The sequence below is a fragment of the Stegodyphus dumicola genome, chromosome 4 (assembly GCF_044657685.1).
Source record: "Stegodyphus dumicola isolate Sdum_Otavi_A_Nest chromosome 4, ASM4465768v1".
Classification (NCBI taxonomy): Eukaryota; Metazoa; Arthropoda; class Arachnida; order Araneae; family Eresidae; genus Stegodyphus; species Stegodyphus dumicola.
In genome coordinates this window covers 190156686-190175070 of record NC_140771.1, presented here as the reverse complement: position 1 = coordinate 190175070, position 18385 = coordinate 190156686, and the positions used below count along the sequence as shown (strand labels likewise).

The following is an 18385-nucleotide window of genomic DNA, read 5'->3' as shown; positions in this document are numbered from 1 at the left end:
ATTGTTTTTTTTATTATGAACTGTGAAACTAAAACTACAGTTAATTACAGATGAAGAAAAACTATAAGATTTGTAAAATTATTAAAACAAAAAGATACTTTTGTTTGATTTAAAACGTAAAATATGGAAATTGAATGCCTTTGTTCAAGATATCTTTTTTCCAATAGTTTAATGCGTAAAAGCACTAAATACTTTCAATTTATTAAAAAATATTCTTTCTGGTGAATTTAATTAAAAAATAATCATGCAACGAAGCGAACCCGAATTTTAAAATTTAGTTATCATTGATATTCAAAATCATATGTTTCTAAAGCATTTAAAATGATACATAAAAATGTTAGATTTTCTTATTCCAAACAATTTGTCATTTAAATACAAAAAAAATTGTGCTTGAAACGTTTCAGTCACTGAAAATAAAAGTCAATGTAAAATATGTGCAGTTTTTATCCTTAAAAACTATATAAGGGGAATTTGATTAAGTTTTTATTTCATTAAATTTTATCTTTAATTAAAAAATTACAAGAAAATTTAGTCGCTTCAAAGTTGCTCGGCAAAGAATTCCGACGACAAAGAATCGCCACAAAATAGAATCTCACTCAGAAATTCAGAAGTATTAATTTTAATTTCGTTATAGATTTCTGGAGTGCATAAATTAAAATACTCTGAAAATCAAAAAACACGATAAGAAAAACATTAAAAATTGTCTTAGGAAGTTGGTCACTGTAAGTTCAATAAGTAACTACGAAACTTTCGAATAAAATGTATATGAAAAATTAAGTAATAAAGTGCTAGAAGATTTTCGTGATTTTCATGAAGTATAATATGCTTATGAACCAGTTCCTGAGAATGTACCCGACAAAGGAATCTCACCCCTTAAGCAGATAGCCATAGTGTGCTTTGGCATAATCTAATAAATCCAAACACTGCTGAAATATTATATAGCTGACTTTCGTTATAACTAGCAAATCGACATTCAAGTAACTGACTGCACGCTGCAAGAATAAACTGAAACAAAACAAGAAATAATTTTCACTATAAGAGTATTCGATTAAAACAAAACTGAAGAATATAATCTCATAATTTAGCAATTTTCTCATATTTAACGTAATGCAGTTACTTACCTTCCTTTTTCTAATCTTTTTTAGATTATACTTTTTATGAAAAATTACCAGTAAAAACTTTATAAAAATGATTTATTAATGACCTTAGATAGTTTACTAGTATGGCGGGTTAACATTCTTTAAGTGCTATAAGTTGCATGAATTTTCTATGCTTAAGTTTCCTTCTTACTTTATCATCAAAAATTATTAGTGAATAAAAAATATGAAAGCAAAAATTATCCTTCTTTCTATCTTGCGCTCTTAAATCATCATGGGAATATCCATTTACAATTATTAAAGCCTGAAAAAAGCATGTCTGCGATGTTAACGTCATGCGATGATATGTAGATACTTTATTTTTTACCACGATATTTTCGAAGGCGATGTTTTTAAACTGCGAAGTTTTTGAACCGCTTTATTTTCGACGACGATATTTTGTACCACGATGTTTTAGAACTGCGATGTTTTCTCTTTGCGATGTTTTCTCCCACGATGTTTTGTAGCACGACGATTTCGCCTTGCGTTGTTTTCTCCGCGACGTTTTCGTCCGCGGTGTTTTTGCCGCGATGTTATCGGCGGACACCTTAAATTCTAGTCTCGTGCAGACCGGCAAGCGACTTCTTACAGAAGCAGTTATAACTTAGAAAAAGGCTTACACAAATTTTTAAAACTTAGCAAGCACACAGCTCGAACCTTACAAATTTAACTTCTGTTGCTACCGAGATAATCCAATACGAGATTTTAAATTTTTTCTTTAAATTTAATTAAGGAAAGTGACTTCGGAAATCACCAACTCCTGTTAAGCATTAGTTCAAGTTTTTAAAGTCCACGAGCTACACTTAAAATGTCAAAGCCCTTTAAGCAATTCTAAAAGCTGGGTGAGAAATATCGTTTAAGTCATCACAGTAGAGGAAAAACGCCTTCTAACTTCAAGAAATGTTAATTGTTATACACGCTAACTAATTTGCATCCTGGTAGGTGCGGACGAAAGTAGAAGTCACAGTAAAGCTAAAAATAATAAGATAATGCGATAATTAGCATACAACTGCACAAATATAATAGAATCTTAATTTGCATAAACCATGCTTTATCTACTTCATTTTTGGTCAGAAGCTGAGATCAGAAGATCTCACGCTTCTGATCATTGCTGAGATCAGAAGCACTCACGATATGCTGACATCACTAAAGTAAATGAAAACTGGGGTCCTAAGTGAAGGGTTAATTTTTCTTAAAAACAGTACTAAATACTTTCTGATGGAAATAAATATTTTTTTGTCATTTATAAGTATTTAATTTTTCGATTTCTTTTAGACCAAACCCTGAATATTCTATACTTTATTCGGACATCAAGATTATACTCTAAACTTGCTATGCTTATTAAGAAATATCTGTGCAATAGTTTTATTGTAGTACCTATTCTCCTGCTCTTGATAATATGTATTCTGATACAGTTAAATGTATCTACATTGTAAGCACAGATTCTTCATTTGAAAATTGTTGGTTCTTTCAATCGTTACAATCTGATATGGTACGCAAGCCTACGGCTTAGTTTGAGAAATAGCTCATATTTTTCAGGTGAATCAATACACAAATCTAAAAGCTAATAAAGAGATAATATGTTCTTCCAACGACTCTCGTCTTCCCAGTATAAGAAAACCTTTATCGAAATCATACTTTAATCACTGATTTTTGAATTTTAATATTAATGCCTATTTATACGTAGCAATAACTATAAAATGCATGCTTCTTAAACGATTCATTACCAATAGAATTTTAGGAGTTTCGCTATTAAACAAAGCTTAAGAAATTTTATGGATTTCAATTCTGAACTCGAAGCAACTCTTGCGTATATTAACGAAATTAAGAAAATATTTCCTTGAGAAGATAAAATGATTATTGTTCAGAAATTCACGAAAATCTATTGCAGCATCTGGTTTATTATACAGATTAAGAATAGAAAGTTTCAGAAGCTAATTTGTAAATTTGTCAGTAGCGTAAACAACTTGATAATATTTCACTTCAATTAAATTTAAAGCAATTAATTTGACCATAAAACAATGTTTCGCTGATTTCTCTTGATGTTTATTGCAATGAGATTCAAACGACGGAATTTTAATTCTAAAACAGTATGATAAAAGGAGTTTCACTTTGACTCGCATCGTTAAATTTTTGGCTTTTATAAACGTTAAGCTAACTATTTGATTTGTGTATTATTCACTGAAGGTATATATTTTTATATGTAAAGGGACAATATAACTTCTCCAAACACATTTTCCTCCTCTTAATGTCGTCGAATAAAATTTATTAGCATAGAAAATTTATATAATAAATTTGTACATTAATTTTTCTATTGAAGGATTTTTTATCATTACATAAAAACTGTGTTATTACGTTTGATAATTAAAATCACATATACAAAAAATTTATTGCAGCAATAAGAGATAAACTTCTATAAAGTTGGTATTCCCATTATAAAAAATTCCTTTTGAAATATAATATTAAAGTTAATCAAATCATTTTTCAAAATTGTCATTGAAAAGTTTAGGAGTCAAAAAAAGTTAAAGAGTAGAATTTTCTTTTACTATATCAAAGATTTACAATCATACAACGACGCTGCTTAGTATCGATACTGCGCAAGATCAGCGCAATATATGACCCATTTTTGATTTGGCGGCGTACAAACATAACGACATTTTTTTTTCCTAACACTATAGTAAAAGATAAGAGGTCAAATGCATTACGTCACCTTCACGCAGGTATACAATCGGTAGTTCGAAAGACTGACACTAGCATATCATCGCCGTGATAAGGTCAAATCGGTTTTTTATCTACCGTGTAGATCGCCTATCGGCAAAACGGCAAAAAATCATCTGTCACATTCCTCATACAGCAGAGTTTCTTTCAGCACTGAAATACCATCTTAAGTAAATCGATTCCACTAAATATCTCCTAATTTGGCCTTCCAAGCAAATACAGGGTGTTCAGGATAAATTTGACAGTTTCGTAAGGAAAAAGAAAATCCGCTTGTATGAGCAATAGCGAAGGTCTTTATTGAGTGCAAACTTCATAGTAGAGGCTGCAACATTCATTTCACGTGACAAAGCCCGAATTCCAATGTCAGGGTTCTTCAACACCTGTTCCTGCAGATTTGCGAGGAATTATGCTGTACGAAAGCAATCAGATGTCTGCTAGGAAACTTTCTTCTTGCTACATCCTAATAGTCACCATTGCAAGTCTCTAGTTTATGTCTGATTGTTTTTACCGCATTCAGGGAGCATTGGGCAGCAGTCATAATATCCTTATTTTGATGGCTGGCACGAATCATTATGATGCAACTTATTTTCTTCCATGATTCAGGTGGGTTCCAGTCATCCATCCTTTCTGACATCTTGTATATGAATGAAGAAGGGTCCAAACTTTTAAATGACGAGTAGTGTGTATAAATACATCCAACCTACGGAAAAATATAATCAATTATAAATATGTCAAATTTATCCCGAACACCCTGTATATACTAATGTGTATAAATACATCCAACCTACGGAAAAATATAATCAATTATAAATATGTCAAATTTATCCCGAACACCCTGTATATACTAGACAATGACAAAAACTTTTCTCCATTTGTCGTTTACTGTACTCATCTTCACCGCTTTTAAAATTCATATTGGCAAAATAATTTATTTTTGGGTGTCAGAATTAATTCTTGAGTTTTGGAATATTTTATTGTTAATTTATACCACTACATTAAATCTGCTTGTAGTTATATATTAAAGCTGTTTATTATAACTTACGAAAGTTGTTTGCAGTTCCTCTGTTTAACTTGTTGTGGACCATAGCTTGCTTATCTTTTAAGTAAAACGAATTTGACTGAAATTTCTATAATTTAGTTTTACTTCGTCCGGAATCTAAAGAGCATAATTTCTTTATTTTAAGATGCAGAGTTCCAGACGTCTCTAAATGTTAACTTCTAGAAGTATAATAAGAGACAGATGTTTTGTCGCTTATTCTAATAGTAAACACAACTCAAAATGAAGTTTGAAGTACTTCTTACCATCAGAAATAAAACTTTCTAACTTAAACCTAAAAACAAGGTATTTGCTGAATGCTTAATTATTGTACATTTGTATTTACATGATTATTTGTGTTATTGAAAAAGGTCACTTTTTCTAGACTTATCATAACCCACAACCAAGGCATGTTGTGACTTCTAATTCGTAATTGGAATCCAAATTAATTTATAAATGCTATGCAACAATTAAAAATTTGCCTTCCTTATTACAAATTATAAAAATGTAAACAGTTTCAAAAACATGATTCCTATAAATTATATTTCCAATATACGAGTATTTTCCGCATTTTTTGCTGATGCAGCAGAATTTATGCCTAATACGTTACCATTATCCTTAAACTCAAATCGTCTACTCACAACCTGTAGAACTAACACACTCTTGTTTCTTTACATAGACTGGAGGAAAAGTTTTAGTCTTCTTACTTTTATTATTACTTTTTTCCCTTTAAATGGATATTTTCATGTGTATTTTTCCTAATTTATTCTGCTTATTCAAACCTGCTTTCCTAATAACAATTAATTTCTACGTCTATACATTCAAACCATAAGCAAGTGCAAGATTTTATTTGCCACTTTACTGGTTCCTTTTTTTTACAACTTATTTACACATTCTTTGACATCTTTATGCAATCTATAGTTAGTTCTCAATGTTTTGATTTAGCATTATGATTTTGATCTTTAAGCTGATTGTAATAAAGTACTATACTTCACCCTTGGTAGCCATATACATTCTGCTTTGAAAATTTTGGTCTTATTTACATTATTTGAAATTGGATCGTGTAGTTCTTACACTAGTATTATCCATTTGTAACAGGCGCCGTTTTTGCAAAATTATTCACAATGATCATCAACAGTTTTTTTTTTTTTTTTTTTTTTATTCTTTGAGCTCCAAAGTAACAACTTTAATAAAATTATTTTCTTTTATATTAATGGAATAATGGACATTATAAAGTAATTCCTCAATTTATATTTATTTATTTTTAAAGTTATAATTTAAAATGTGAAAGCATGTATTTCTTGCGATTCGCTTGGAGGTAGATATATCAGGATCACTACAAGTTACTAGTATTTTACGTTTAGAATCTTTACTGTTGCTTTTTCCTTCAGTTTCATCCCCAGAATGCAAATTAGATTGAGACCTTAAACTGAGGTTGTTAGATTCTAAGAAAAAGCATGTTTCTGTCTCTCGAGGCCAATTTACTAGATCAACTAGCCCAGATAAGATTATATTCTTCGGGTTTGCTGACATTTAAATTGTTACTTCGGGGAGAAATATCAGCCAGCTTAGATCATTTAAGTAGCCCTTGGCTATTAAGTCTAAATTTCAACTTACTATTACTTTAAATTACATTCCCAAGTGGTTGGCTAATTTATAAGCTCGAGTTGTGCATATATGTTCCAGGTCTGACTTGATAAAAAGGTTTGTTTAAAACATATTAAGTCTCTGCAGCTCTCTTCAGACAAGTGATAATTCACTCCAAGTCTGTTATAAGTTTGAACTTAGCTTATCTTATTAAAAATGGATAAGTTCTATATATTCAAAAATAATTTTCAAATATTCAATATTTTAATTATGTATGAAAATTCCTGTTAGGACTTAACATAAAAAATTAGTGAGATTTAATTTTTAAAACTGAAAGACTGTGCTCAAGTTTCATTTAAGCATTTCATCCAGGAATAATAGAGAAACTCTGTTACATTAATAATTAATTCTCTTGCGTACAAAGGTAAAAAAAATAAATAATAAAAATAAGTAAATAAATAAATAAATAAATGTTTGGTTCACAATTAATTTGCTTTTAATTTTAGGAATAATATCCTATTTTTGATTACTTTCCTTTCTTCGTGCTTCGGCACATTGCATTCTTGACTTGATTAAAGTCTTACCTTTTCTATTTTCCTCCCAATAACTCCGTACTATTTTTTGCGCAGTTTTTTCAATTATGTTTTCTCTCTCCATATATATATATATCAGGTCCAGCCCGTAAGTTATTGTATTTTTTGACTAATAGCATATTGCTATTTATTTTTATTTTTATCTTAATTCTTGTACATCGGAATTGTTTTTACATCTTTTAACACCTTAATGTGTCATTTTGTGCGGACGCGTCGGGAAATTGGAACAGAAAATTGAGACTAATAAATTTTCTAAGACAATTCGTCTATTTAATTAAAATTTTGTAACGCAAAAGTTTCAATTGTCTGTTTCGACGAAACGCGTAATGGAGTTAGCTTAATTCGACGTTCAACTAGAAATTTCCCTTGAAAAGCCAGGTTGGACTTCGAGATCAGCTAATTTACCATTTTCCGCTTTATATTTTTATATGTTTATGTTTGTTTTACGTTTTAAACTTGTTCCATCGATTGGTTTTTCTATGTTTTAACTTTTCACTTGTCACATCGATAGGTATTTACTGTATTTTTTGCCGTTACTAGTTTCCAAAGATTAGTATTTTACTGTGTTTAATTTAACGTGTAGCATAATTTTTCACCCTTCAATGACATTTTTTTTTTTTTTTTTTTTTTTTTTTTTTTTTTTTTTTTTAAATGTGTTGAAATTTTCTTGGAGCCACAGCTCCTGGTAAATTTTTGGCGAGCTTTCTACATTTTCTCATTTCCTTAATTTTCCAGCATATTGCGCAAACAAATTATTTAGACCAAATTCGTCTTACGGTATTGTACTCACTACCTTGCTTGTTAAATATATATATATATATATTGGAACAGAAAAAGTTGTAAAGTTGAGATTTATTTAGGGCATTTTGTACATCTTATTATGTATTTTTGGAGTCTTTTTGTATACGAATTGTGCTCATGCAATGTCAACAATGTAATATGTGTAATTACACATATTATATTGTTCATCCCGAAATTCGAAATCGATTGGCGTTTAAATCCCGAAAATAAATTATAAGGTATTTCTCTCGCCTTCCTAGCGTGCCCTCGTGGTGTAGTGGTCTGCACGCTGGGCCGGTATTCCAGAGGTCCGTGGTTCGATTTCCAGCGAAGGCGTTTGCTAATTTTTCATCTTGCCTGCTTGCAAAAAATATCTAATATTTCTACAGTGGCGCCCGAACTAAAAGGGTGCTGGATGATGATACTCCTCACCCAGGATTTGACGATTGGAGCCCCTAAAAAAACCAGTCGCCCATTAAAAGGGGAGTATATAAGGTATTTCTTCCGCTTTCCTAGCGTGCCTTCGTGGTGTAGTGATTCTGCATGCTGGGGCAGTATTCCAGAGGTCCGTGGTTCGATTCCCGGCGAAGGCGTTTGCTAATTTTTCATCTTGCCTGCTTCCAAAAAATACCTACTGTCTCTACAAACTGACATAATGGCTGAGATACTGTAAGCAAAATCTCTCTTCTTATAGGCCTTCACGACTATTCATGCTGCGACAGTAAAGGCTGTTTCCGACTTCTCTCAAAATTGGTGACATTCTGGAGGTTTCTCAATCTTTTTTGTGTTCTTAAACGATTTGGAGAAGCTGTCTAGATATAATTACTGCCCTATATATACATACGGCTGCGTTCATACCGTGTAAGTCAGATAGGTCAGAGAATCAGCTCAAAATTGAATGGTCCTATTGAGGTTTCGCACAGTGTTCAGTGCTTTAGAATATCGATGACTAGCGATATTCTTCGTACCTTTGGAAAATGTTTCTTACATATGTTTTCTCTTCGGGATATCTGTGATCATTTATTTCAATAACCTATTAGTTTTTTCTCGCTCTTCTGCAGTAGTTATTAAAGGAGAACCATAACTCTTAACAATATGTTTGTAATACGTATGAAAATCATATACTTTAAATCAGTACAATTTCCTTGTGTTTTCAAACACACTTTTTATCTTCTAATGTGTAAACCTTTATCCTTAAAAAGTAAAATGAAGCTTTTGTCCTCAAAATGTTCCATAACTGCTATTTTTACGCCATCGTCATCATCAAATATCGCTCAATTGAAGTCAGATTTCAGTGTGGAGAACTCATAATTACCACTTGGAAATAAATCTGAGATATATAGGAAGGTTCAAATTTCGAAAACCGACGTTTCTATTTCTAAGTTATATTGCCATGTTGCAGTTTTCAGTTGTTGAAAAACATCGGAATGGCCATCTTTCAAAGACTTTGTTCGTGGGAATCTTTTCATGTAAAATGACGAAAAGAGGTTTTTAGATAAATCTCTTTTTATTTTTTGACTTTATATTCCTATTTCTCAATGTCTCTTTCCGGACAACAATCAAAATTATCAGATGGCATTCCTTATAACGGTCGGCCTTTACGTGAATAATCTACAAATTTTCGGCCCATGCTTATATGATTTATCATTCCTTCACTGTAGACTAGGAAGCTGACAAACCAGCCTACTTAAGATCCGGTCGCTGCTTTTTGTCTTAGAGACTAAGAGCTTCTCTGGTAAAACTTTAAATCGTAGAATAATACTCAGTTTTAAACATTTAAAAACAAACTAAAGTATTAATACATTCAACAAACAGTGGCAAAATTATGTACATGATTTGTCTAATAAAAATGCCAAATTTATTCATTTAGTATTGCCACTACATGTGTACAAGAGGAATTTATTGCTAAACAACGTTTCGTATGTGTTCCTGAAAATGTTTAGATTCATACACATATATTTACATATAAACGCTGCTCGACAATTATTAAGGAACAAGGGTATTTTTTGGAATAAATAATAGAAAATATTAATTGAAGGCCTAAAACTTGTAGAGACATTAGGTTAATTGGAAAAGCCGGAGAAATGAAAAACTAACAATGCCTTCGCCAGGAATTGAAACGTGTGCAGAACAACTACACCACGAAGGCACGCTAGAAAAGAGGGCGAAATACCTTATAAACATAGCATGCGTTTACTAAAAGTATTGTGTATATGATGTAAAATCGTACCCATTTCACCACGTCATAAGGGAAAAAAAAATAATTGTTTAGCGATTTCAGCGTCACCGAGAATGTCCTTCGCATAGGAAGAATGGTAGGTATGTATCCCTCAGTAGGGTGTTTGTTCTTCTCGGATACTAACACACGTTTTGTGTTTTCTCCCCATTAAACCGTTGTGGAGAGTTTGGAGGATATTTTCCATTCATCTCTCAAGATACTTCTGAGCTGCCCCGGCTTGGAAAGGATGATTTCTTTGTGCAATCCGACAACTAGGAATGTCCTATATATATTCTATGGGATTCAAAATCTGGTGAGTATGCAAGCCATGCCATGTGTTCAATACTTTCTCCTTATAGAGCCTCAACCATTTTGTCGTGTCCCAGCGAACGGGCTGGCTGCATGGGCGTTTTTGTGCTTTTCCGCATGTGTAACGTGGATACGAGCCAGTTTGCCTTAAAAAGATCTCCACGGGGCATCCCTGCCCTTCCGTGCAGTGCCTAAGGACGAAGCACGTAAAAAGAAAAAAAAAATTGTCTTGATTTTGAGTGCATTGCCTTTCGAGAATAGAAAATTTGGACCCATTATGACACTGAAAGGGCAAACAGGACTAAATAGAATATTGATGCAGTACAGTTGAGATATAACAGTACATACATGAGAGGTATGATATGATGTTCTATTCAGCTTAATGCTTACACCAGTGGTGTGAAGTGGTGTTCCTACGTTGAGCATAATCCTCCCTTCTTAAAGGTGTGAATTGGTATTTTGCCATGAACATCACACTAGCAAGGAGATCCACCCAGACCTAAGTCGACAAGCAGCCCATTACATGGTTTGTATGGTCACTTGTGCCCCCCCCCCCGATCCCGGGAGGACGAAATCACCAAGCATAGCCTTTTATGAAATTTAATATGTAGCGACCACACAGGCGGAGACAGTACCTTTACAGTCTGCGAAACCTGACCGGATTACCGTATAGACGTTGATTCTAGTCCCTGTGAAAGCAGCTGAACTTCCCCATACTGTCCACTCCTATCATATGGACGTTACGAGTTGCCAGCTTGGTGTGGGTCAGTTGGGCCCGATTAGCCGCGAAATAGGGATAGCTCACTCTCACGTTGCCGTAGCTTCCCCGCGATGAAACACAACCCAAGGGGGGTTTCCATAACCAGTTACAGTTCGACCATAAAGATTATCTTCATAACCAAAGCTGGCAACACATCTCTATGAAGCTGATTGTTATAGTGGAAGATTCATTGCGTGCGGCGGGTGCTATACGCATTATCAGAACATCAGTCACGTCTTTGATGTAGGTACCATTACATTCCAGTCGTACTTCATTGAGATTTTAATGGGCTATAACAATCGTTTGAGTGGAACAATGGCTCCTTACATTTTTCATGAGCAATAATGCATTCTCAAACAAAGCAGCTGAATGTCTCACATCATTCAAAGGTTAAGTTGTTGAATGCAAAGAATGTATTGTATATTCACCAAAGTTAAATCCCGTAAACGATGCCTGGAACATTTCGATAAACGTATTGTTCAAAGAGATCATCCATTCCGAGGTGTACAGGAGCTCAAAATCTCCTGGCATAATGAATGGGTAAATATACCCTAAATTATCCTTAATAGTTTAATGCAGAGAATACATAACACATATAAAATATGCTCTAGTATCCGAGAAGGCCACAAAACTTAGTGAAGGATTCATATCTATCGTTGTTCAGGGAAGAAAAAGAATTTTGTAACAATCTTTGGAAATAATAGAACGAGCATCTCGTTTTCTGTTTTCTTCCCTTAAATGTAACGAAACCTTTGCCATTTTGCATTACAAAGAATGCACATTACCTTTATTAAATACATGCTAATTGTTATTTCAAGAATCAGTGTTTGTTAATGGATTACTTCGAAATATGGCTCTGCTCTTTCCCTTTTCCGTTATTTCTAATTAATTGTAGTTTAAAATCGTTATTTAATTTTTTTCTTTTGTAAGACATATAAAATATTGATATTTTTTATAAATGAGAAAGAAAATTTAATTTTATCTTCCTGTAATTCAGTAAATATTTTATTAGAATTTGATTTCAAATTTTAAGATTTTCTAATAAAAGCCTGGAAAATCATTTAATTAAATTAATCATTTAATTGCTCTATTACTGTAATAAGACTGCATTTTTATATAAGTTGAAATGGTAGAGAAAAGTTGCACGGATTGGCGACGGTTCTCTGCTTCATAACTGGAACACAACTTGATTGCGTAGTTAGAACGATGGATGCATAAACCAAAACCATTTCTAACTCTAACTGAAACTTTTCACTCCCTCTGTTCTTCCTCTGAATCCCTGCGTCACTTTTTGCTTACGCTTTCATCCTGTTAAGACGCTGCTGCAATCAACTGTGTTCGCTTCTATCGCCATAGTATCAAAAATGGGATCTGCGTTTCAGCATTCTACGAAATCCAAATTCTCGTTGTTCATTAAAGGATTCAACCGCCTATATATATATATATATATATATATATATATATATATTGTTGCGTGCGTACGGGTTCGTTATGAAATGAATGCACAAGTCCGATGAAAAATGAACAAAAATTTATTATTATCACAACAGAAATGCTTAAATTTTCTCAAATTATCATGCAGTATCACAATATCTCACAGTAGTTATCTTTTAACTACTTAAATGTACAATAGAACGTAATTCAAACAGCTAAAGAACGCTAATCCGCGAATTCGCTATAATCAACAACGGCAGTTTTCTAAACAACAACAAACTAAGCAACTACTACAAACTGAGATGTTTTCCTCCTTTTATAAGATTTTAAAATCACGCGCTAGAATTTTCCAGTACTTTCTCGAAATCAAAAAGAGATATTTATTTATTTAATGCACGCGCTCTTGTATTTTTAATTTTTCCGGCTTAGCTTTCTTTTAATATTCGTCACGCGCTGCACTGCGCGAGAAATAAAACCATTTAATTTATAATTGAACTAACATTAGCTTTTTAAATACCAAATTCGTAACACTGCCCCCTTCCCAAGGACTGCACGTCCCGGGCAGTATAATCCCTGGACAGGAAGCTAAACTTACAACTGTGGCATAAATGCAACTGAGGCATAAACATTACATTACAATATCAAACAACATGAACAATAAATGCAATAACTAACTTAAACAAATCAAATACTAAATACAAAACAAATCAAATACACATTTAAAAACAAAAAGGACCATGGTCTGGTACTATTTACAATTATTTACATTATGTACTATGGCCATAGTAATGAGCTAACCTGTCGTAAGAGTTCGAAGACTCACGGATCCGAACCACGACGTCATTCATGTTCAGCACTGTATATGGATCATCCGAAGGTGACTGTAATTTAGGACTCAGTCCTTTTCGCTGAATCGGGTTCCACAACCACACTTTGTCTCCTTTGTTGGATCTATATCTAGTAGTTTGCGTGTCGTATCTGGTCTTCACTTTCTCCGTCGCCAAGTTGACTCGCTTTCGTGCAGAACGGTGCATCCCCTCAAAACGGGCCTGGACATCTTGGATGTGTTCCTCAGGCGATGAAGGCGCATCCTATGGCGATCAAACAGGCGGCCACAAGGCAGACGAAGGTCTCGACCGAAGAGCATCTGAGATGGAGAATAGCTGGTAGTCTGGTGTTTCGTTTCGACCCTAGCATGATTTCGGTTGTTTCTCGAGCTGGTTCTTTCGGACAAAGCGTCGGCATTTCCAGGTGAGAATCCCTTCTTAGGATGGATAGTCATGTCTTCAGATCCTGAAAGCAGTTTGTTGTTTTTCAAGTCTAAGAAAAAATTGTATTTCCTTAAAAAGTCCAATCCTAGTATGCATGGATCTGTAATATCCGCCACATATGCCGTGTGATGGTAGGCGGCACTTCCAAATGTGATTTTCAGATTTAACTTCCCAGCTATGTCGATCTTATCACCAGACGCAGTCTGAAGGGTAACACAGGATGGCGTCCAAATAAGTTTATCTTTAAACTGTTCAGCTAAATCTTTCCTAATGATGGTAACATTAGCTCCTGTGTCAATGATCATATCGCAAGGAACTCCATCGATATTCCCATTGATGGACAGTCCGTTATTGTTGCCACTCTCTATAGAGATATTAAGCGCTTTAAAACAGGGTTTCTCATTATCTGGCAACCTCCGTTCCTTGATATGGTCATTAATTTGTTTCCTGCGTCGTTGCTCAGAAATTGTCTCAATTTTCGTACCCTGGGGTGTTCTGCAATTCTTTCGTACGTGGCCTTCAGCTCCACAGTTCCAGCACTTTGGTTTCTTGTCAGTCCTTTTCCTTCCCGTGGCATTTAATTGTCTGTTTAAATCGTATGCCTTATTTTCCGTGCTCTGGGGAGTTCTGCAGTTCCTTCGTAGGTGGCCTTCAACACCGCAATTCCAGCACTTTAGGGTCGGTTTCGTTTCACCACTATTCCGTCTTAAAGCATTCACTGGTCTTGTCAACTCATCCGTTTTATTATCCGTGCCCTGGGGTGTTCTGCAATGCCGTCGTAGGTGACCTTCAGAACCACATCTCCAACATCTTACAGCCACTTTGTTCTCACTGCTACTCCGTATCAAAGCATCGACTTGTTTGGATAAATCATCTAAACGAGCCATCAATTGGTCCCCTGGGTCGTGGACTCGCACAGCTCTGACTGGGTAGCGATCTCTAAGAGTTGCTTGCTGGGCTGACTCGAACTTCATGGCGTACAACAAAGCGCTTTTTATGTCCTTTACATCTGCCATTCGAAGAGCTTTCTGTATTTCAGGATCCCGGATGCCGTCGATGAAATATTGTAGCGACAGGATTTCTCTTGTTTCTGTCGGGCACTCCGAAAAGGCGAGGTGGCCTTTCAACATCCGTGGCGAGCTCCTGGAGTGATTCGGTGGGCTTCTGTTGACGGGATTTTAATTGAAGCCTGCTGTAGTCTTTTAAACATTTCTCGCCAAAGCGCAGCTCCAATGCGCCGGATAGATCTTCGAAGTCAAGTCTTTGGTTTTCAGGAAGCGTCTGCAGGATATCCGCTGCGTCTGCTCTCAGAGAAGCGGCGAGATGACAGGCCTTAGCTTGGGAATCCCATCCATTCGCATCCGCAACGATAGAAAATTGTGTCCTATACACTTGCCAGGAGGTCTTCCCATCATATGTAGATAGTTTCAGAACGGAACGAGCAGGCATCGATAAAAATTTGAAACCTTCAGAATTGTTTCCTACCGTCGCTATGCACTTCTTTAGGCTGTCAACTTCTTTGGCGACGGCAGCAGAAACCCTATCATCAATTTGTTGTTCGACGGCAGAAACTCTCTCTTCTATATGTTCTTTTACAGAAGAAATTCTTTCTTCTACTTGTTCTTTTACCGAAGAAACTCTTTCTTCTATTTGTCCAACTTTAGTTTCAACCGCGTCTATTCTGCCTTCCATAGCCTCAAATTTATTTTCTATTACGCAGGTAATTTCTCTTTTCATTTCGTCCTGACCTGCTTTCATTTCATTTTTAAGAGATTTCATCTCTTCCTTAACGGATTCCTGGCCCAACTTCATTTGTTCCTGTGCCGTTTTCATTTCTTCCTTGAGGGATTCCTGGCCCAATTTCATTTCTTCTTTAAAAGATGTTTGGCCAGCTTCCATCTTTTCTTGGAAAGCAGCAAAAGCAGTAATGAGCTGTCTCAATTGTTCTTCCATTCCTCTTGTTATTGGCATTCAAATCCCACTCCTGACACCAAAAATTGTTGCGTGCGTACGGGTTCGTTATGAAATGAATGCTTAAGTCCGATGAAAAATGAACAAAAATTTATTATTATCACAACAGAAATGCTTAAATTTTCTCAAATTATCATGCAGTATCACAATATCTCACAGTAGTTATCTTTTAACTACTTAAATGTACAATAGAACGTAATTCAAACAGCTAAAGAACGCTAATCCGCGAATTCGCTATAATCAACAACGGCAGTTTTCTAAACAACAACAAACTAAGCAACTACTACAAACTGAGATGTTTTCCTCCTTTTATAAGATTTTAAAATCACGCGCTAGAATTTTCCAGTACTTTCTCGAAATCAAAAAGAGATATTTATTTATTTAATGCACGCGCTCTTGTATTTTTAATTTTTCCGGCTTAGCTTTCTTTTAATATTCGTCACGCGCTGCACTGCGCGAGAAATAAAACCATTTAATTTATAATTGAACTAACATTAGCTTTTTAAATACCAAATTCGTAACAATATGTTATAGAGTCATTAGGTTTTTTGTAATAGCAAGAGACGTTAAAAATGTGCAATGCTTTCACCTGTACCTCTCGAATACGTGTCGAATGTGCCACCGTTACACTACGAACGCACCGTTACACTACGAACTCAAAATGATAATACAGATAGCACATAGAAAAACCACTGAAAAATGACAAAATGACTGCACTTTGTATCTAAGTCCCTCTTCACACTGGCAGGTCTAACTTTGCATACAGCTGATATTAATGTTTCACTCAAAAGTACCTATTATTGACTCTAAGAACAGCAATAATAGTTAGCAGAGATTTTATATTGCAAAAGCTCTCTTAGTAATTCAAACATTCGCCATTATCAATATGATTATATTATAGATTTTATTTTAGATGAAGCGCTTTCAGCAATTTAAACAGTTTGAAATTGTTGAAATCACTTCAGTTAAAATAAAATTCATAATGCAGGTTATCCCAAAAAAGGTCTTTTACAAACTTTATAAGCTGGTCTAGTAGACCATGACGAAACATTTTAGAGAAGAAGTTTTCTCGAGAACGTGGCCACCGCCGCTTGAGAGCGATATTTGCTGAAACCTGGATCATTTCAGGCGAGCAGTTTGCAGAAGAAGGAGTCATCAGTTCAGCAAAGACAAACTGGCCGATATGCAATACATTTATGGGGGCGTGGAAGGAAATTACAAGCCGCAAGGGACATGTACCAAGAGCGCTTACCAATCAGATGTCTGGCAAGTCATCCATTGTTTGGGCAGCTGCAGCACATATTATGTGAGGCTGGGGCTTTCTGTAAGCAGCCTTATTGATCTTACACATACTTTATGCCGCCTTTCGTAAAATAAGCTGTGTTACTTGAAATTGAGAGAAACCCCTGAACGAGTATCAGAGCAGTTGAACATTACTTAGGTGTGCCGAAGTAATCTCAATTTCCTCTAAAGCAGGTTCCTCTAATAGCAGATATTTAACATTGATCATTACTAAAATTAAGGAATAATAAGTAAACTATACATAAATTTTACACAAATCAAACATTAGTCTATTTCCTCAGTATTATATACTACAAAATTTATGTATATGCCGCATCACCATGCTTGATTAGCAGCTGTCATATCAGAAAAAGAATAATATTTTTTACATGTTTAGAAAGGTACACTACGGAGGGAAAGAAGAGGAGACAGTTCTGTATCTCCCATTCTACTGGGCCTATTGACGAAATTCAACTTGTGATTTTCATGTCTCGAAAGCGCGACTTAAGATATGTATTAGATTTATGTATAGCGTTGTTCAAATATAGGTATTTTGACACCAAATCGGACTTTTTCTAAAATGACATGCCAATTGTTTTCCATACTTGAATTCTATGATTCAAATTATGCCAAACTGCCAAGTTTTGGAAAAATCGCAAAAGTAGTTTTTAAAAAATTAGCTCTCAATTTTTTTTTCCTCAATGTTCATTGAATTATATATATATATATATATTAATATATCTTTTTTTATTAAACTAGCTTGATTCCTTCTTCCAGAATTCAAAAGTTAGGCTAAATCCAAATATAATTCGCACATATTTTTCGCACATGATTTTTTTAAAATTTGTATTCTTAAATGTTTTTTATAAATTTACAAAATAATTTTATATTACAAACTATCAAATTTTTAACATCGTCTTAAAATAGATTAGATGAATTTCTAGGCACACTTGCAAAAAATTAGAGATTTTTATTTAAAATGCTCTAAGATCTAAATGAATTTACATATTGGAGAGTTATAATTTTTTTTGGAGCGTTGAGAACAACAAATGTAGTTTACTCAGTTTGTTAAAATTATTTGAAAGTATAAACGATGTTTTTTTTTTTTTTTCCGCTCGTCTACAATGAAAAAAAAAAAAAGAAAAGGAAAATAGGTTGCTATAAATTAAGAAGTTCGCCAAGTAAATAATTCTTAGTGAAAACTGAAAAAAAAAAAAAAAAAAAAATACGCCAAGATAAATTTTTGAATTTCTCCGTAAATTTCTTGCTAAACTTTACAAAACTTAATATT

The 18385-nt window shown here is 34.2% G+C and overlaps 1 protein-coding gene and 1 long non-coding RNA gene across 5 annotated transcripts in view; one reads left to right on the top strand and one right to left on the bottom strand.

Annotated features, from left to right (window-relative positions):
- The window catches only part of LOC118194633 (neural cell adhesion molecule 2-like), a 700988-nt gene that overhangs the window by 198251 nt on the left and 484352 nt on the right, over positions 1 to 18385 (bottom strand). The gene's annotated exons all lie outside the window — the stretch shown is intronic.
- Positions 1 to 18385, top strand: part of LOC146997776 (uncharacterized) — a 620175-nt gene that overhangs the window by 280614 nt on the left and 321176 nt on the right. The window lies entirely within an intron of this gene.